The 4,881-nt window shown below is 33.7% G+C and overlaps 1 pseudogene; it reads right to left on the bottom strand.

Annotated features, from left to right (window-relative positions):
* Window positions 1-1,071: 1,071 nt before the first annotated feature.
* On the bottom strand, window positions 1,072-1,170 carry LOC114624035 (annotated as a pseudogene).
* Between the last annotated feature and the right edge of the window lie 3,711 nt (window positions 1,171-4,881).

Below are 4,881 nucleotides of genomic sequence, written 5' to 3'. Positions count from 1 at the left end.
GATGAAATGTCCTTTAGATATCCACTAAATTCATTTGGTTCATAACTTCTGTTAGTTTCACTGTGTCTCTGTGTAGTTTCTGTTTCCCTGATCTGTCCATTGCTGAGAGTGGGGTGTTGAAATCCCCCACTATTATTGTGTGAGGTGCAATGTGTGCTTTGCACACATTAGTAAAGTTTCTTTTATGAATGTGGGTGCCCTTGCATTTATTGCATAGATGTTCAGAATTGAGAGTTCATCTTGGTAGATTTTTCCTTTGATGAGTATGAAGCGTCCTTCATTTTTTGATAACTTTTGGTTGGAAGTCGATTTTATTCGATATTTGAATTGCTACTCCAGCTTGTTTCTTGGGAACATTTGCTTGGAAAATTCTTTTCTAGACTTTTACTCTGAGGTAGTGTCTGTCTTTGTCACTGAGGTGTGGTTCCTGTATGCAGCAAAATCTGGGTCCTGTTAAAGTATCCAGTCTGTTAGTCTATGTCTTTCTACGGGGGAATTGAGTCAAATGATGTTAAGAGATATTAAGAAAAAATGATTGTTGTTTCCTGTTATTTTTGTTATTAGAGATGGGATTGTGTTTGTGTAGCTATCTTCTTTTGGGTTTGTTGGAAGATTACTTTCTTTCTTTTTCTAGGTTGTAGTTTCCCTCCTTGTGTTAGAATTTTCCATCTATTATCCTTTGTAGGGCTGGATTTGTAGAAAGATATTGTGTAAACTTGGTTTTGTCATGGAATATATTGGTTTCTCCATTTACAGTGATTGAGAGCTTTGCTGAGTATAGTAGTCTGGCCTGGCATTTGTGTTCTCTTTGGGTCTGTATTATATGAGTCCAGGATCTTCTGGCTTTTATTGTCCCTGGCGAGAAGTCTGGTATAATTTTGATAGGCCTGCCTTTATATGTTACTTGTATTTTGTCCCTTACTAGTTTTAATATTTTTCTTTCTTTTGTGCATTTGATGTTTGATTATTCTGTCACAGGAGGAATTCCTTTTCTGGTCTAGTCTATTTGGAGTTCTGTAGGCTTCTTGTATATTCATGGGCATCTCTTTCTTTATGTTAGGGGAGTTTTCTTAAAACTATGGATGCTTCAAGAACTTGTGTGACATCCTTGCACAGAGGACAAGCTAATCTTCTCTGTATTGTTCCAATTTTGTGATCCGAAGTGATCACAAATGGATTACTTTCAAAGGGAATTTTCTAAAATTGGTCTCATGATGTATTCCAAAAACCGCTACACATTATTTTTTCATGGAAGACACAAAGCTGATCAAAGCTTCCTTCCCATCTAGCATCCCTGGGTGCAGGTATGTTCCAGTGAGTTTTGAAAACTTTACCAACAATGTAACTTAAAACTGTCCCTGCATATGACCCAATATAGATCGCCTTGGTTACCTTAAGGAAAAATGCTTCCTAAATCTTGATGCCTGACTCCTCTAAGCAACACTAGATAGTTAATGTAGAGAGCAATTCTTGCTATAAATATGAAAAGGTCCTGCTAGCATACATTTAAAAAACATGATCATGATTACAAAAAATGGACATGTGTCTGATTAAATGATATTGTATTCCTTAACATAAGAGCTGTCTCTGTTAGAGATCTTCTTGACAGATCTTGGTTATGAAACATTTGTAAAATTTTATACACATTTGATATTTAAATTTTATGATGTAGATTTTGAAGAGATTGTTCAACAGATAAATGCACTGGCTGCTCTTCTAGATAATTCCAGTTTCAGGGCCTGCAATGTCTCCATGGATGTTAAATATGCACATGGTATATTAACATACATGAAAACAAAACGCCCATGAACATAAAAAAGTTAAATTTAAAAATTATTGGATAAATTGAAATAGCTATATACTTAAAATAATTTGACACAATTGATACTTGAAAATAGAGGATTGATTCCATTAAAATCAGAAACATAAATGTGATGGTTACCTCCACTACTGGGAAATATTTGACACATGGCTGGTACCCAAAATAATCAAAACATATAAATAAATAAGATGCACAACAATAGATAAAAATGAAGAAAACTATTAATATTTGTAGATAATATGATTATATGGTAAATACTTAAGGAACTATGTTAAGGGATTATATTCTTAAATACTAAGTAATAACAGCTGAAAAAAAACATTTAAATCAGAAAGTAGAAGATGGGCACCTCACTTGAAAACAATAAATGAACGGTATGAGCAATCAATGGACAGAAGAAATCCCAAATGGTCCACCATTAGACAAGATGATTGACCTCACCAGTAACTGGGAAAATCAAAATGAAACAGCCAGCTATGCTGACAATCTATCTACCTGTTGTCCCATTGCTCAAGAAGCTAAGGAAAGAAGAGTTTAAGCCAGCCTGAGCTACAAAATGATCCATTGTCTCCAGAAGGAAAAGCAAGCAGTAATGAACTATTTCCTACAGGGGTCAAGACACATCTTTATATCAGTCTTGGTGCCCTTCTGTGACCAGTGTGCTCCGCATTATATGCTCCATCAGATGCCATAGGGTCTTGACTCTGTGTGTGTGTAGTAGAAGAATCTTCAGGAAAGGCTTTCTCTAGATGCACAAAGCAAGGGTTGCCCATTGTGAGTACTCTGTGCTCTGATCTGGGCTTTCCAAAACAAACCCTTCCACATTCCGTTAAGACCTCTATCCTGTGTGGACTCACCAACGATCAGTGAGGTACACTTTCACATAGATGTCATTTCCATATACACACTACATTCATATGAATTCTCTGAGTGAGGTTCTTCTGCATTGTCAAAAAAAATTTTTCAATGATAAATATCTTTCCATAGTCACTACATAGGATTCTCTCCTGGCTGAACACACTAATGTTCTGTGAGATGGGCTCTCACACAGAAAGCCTTTCTGTGTTAATTATAGTCATAGGATTTCTCTCCAGTATATATATTCTCTGGTGGATCCCCAAAGATGATTGAACCTGAATCCCAGATTGATAGGACTTCTCACTTGTATGGGTTCTCTGATGATTTTGACACATTTTTATTCAGAACTTCTCACTTTCTCCATACTCACAGGGTTCTCATGTGTATGCATGTTTTGATGTTGGTTTAAATATTTCATTGCCGGTTTTTCCATTTCTAGAGAGATACATTCTCTTTGCAGTTTCTCATACTCAAACTCACAGTAGTCTTTTCATTCATTCGTTCATTCATTCATTTTTTTCTCTTTTATTGTTTTAGTTGTGCTTTGGAGTGTTTTTATAGGGATCCTTACAATTCACACTAGGGTATTCTTTGAGTTTGCTGTTGATAAAGCAATTGTATTGATTTTTTTCTTTTGTTAGATTAGCTGATATCTTTGAATTATAGGCTTTTTCCCTGATAGTTGTTGATTTCTCATACTTATATTATACCCTGACACTTTACTAAACATGTACATGTACAGTACATGTACAGTTATTTAAATGTTATTCTTGTCTTATAAATTCACTAAAGTTTAAACATTTCATTGCCAGAAATTGAAAAATGTAAAAAAGAAGAAATTGAAAATACAATGTAGTATTAGCAAATTACTAATGAATTTCTTTATCAATATAAACTTATTCAGAAGTTCTCGCCACCCATTAGTAGTACATATTTAAGTTAATTAGCAAAAGAGAAGAACAACTGAATACATGGTCAAACATTTAGAACTGAATCCAATTTCACACTTTTTGTCCTGGAAAAATTCTTGAAGAAAACTAACAATTGTTAAAAACAAAATAATTCAGAGGGTAGTGATTTGGCTCAGCAAGTAAAAGAACTTACTGACAAGCCTGCCAACCTTAGTTCAATCTCCAGGATTCACATATTAAGAGGAAATAACAGATTCCTACACATTGTCCTCTGACTAACACACACACACACACACACACACAAAACAAGGCATACATGTGACCTCCCCAAAAGACATGTAAATTTAAAAAATTCTAAAGGAATTTGTTGATTAAAATACTAGGAAAATATCATAAGTGAATTGTGTTTCTAGTTTTTTTTGTTTTTTTGTTTTGGTTTTTGATAACTGTATAGTTGAAAATGCTTGCAAATATAATGGAAAAAAAACTAGAAAACATAAAATCAGAAGAGATTAAGTCAATTTCATAAATTTTAAATTGTCACCATGATGGCATTATCAGAAAGTCAATGAATATAAATGGAGGCACATATTATGTGTAATATAACAATTGAAATTTTATGACAAGAAGAAAAATCCTAGAAATTCAAAAGAAAACTAAATTCTTGAAAAGACTAGTGATAACCATAAAGTTTATACAAAGGGCTTTGATAATGGTGTAGAGATCAGATATTCTCACACTTTCCTAGTAGAGATGGAACTTGCAAGAATAGCTATTGAATTCTAAAATGACCTTTGACTCAGAAGTTTTACTTCTGGAATGTTTTTATATATGTGTAAAGTTATTTAGTAAATAATTATTTGTGACAGAAAAACTTTGAAAATTACCTAAATACTCACTAGTAGAGGCTTACTGAAATCATCTTTTTATAGCTAAGTTATTCTATTAGCTAACTGAATATGTGACATGGTTGTATATATTATATAGTAGATTTCTCCTTGTTATACTGTTAAGTGAAGCACAAATGCAAAGTAAGGCAAATGCATTTGTAAATGATTTTAAAGCACAGAGAGTCTCTAGATAACATAAAAGAATGTGATAACTGAGTCTCTGTAAAGATGGGCTAGGGGGTAGCTGGGAGGATGAGGAGACTTTCATGTGAATTTTTTATATTTATATCCGAACATGTTGGCAAGAGGTTTGCCCAAAAAAAAAAAAATTATCTCAGTGGTAAGAAACCAGTTGTTATGGCAACCACTTCTTGCTCATCCAACTGGAAAACAGTTTTAA

The sequence above is a fragment of the Grammomys surdaster genome, unplaced genomic scaffold (assembly GCF_004785775.1).
Source record: "Grammomys surdaster isolate TR1022 unplaced genomic scaffold, NIH_TR_1.0 64, whole genome shotgun sequence".
Classification (NCBI taxonomy): Eukaryota; Metazoa; Chordata; class Mammalia; order Rodentia; family Muridae; genus Grammomys; species Grammomys surdaster.
This window is presented reverse-complemented; position numbering and strand designations above follow the sequence as displayed.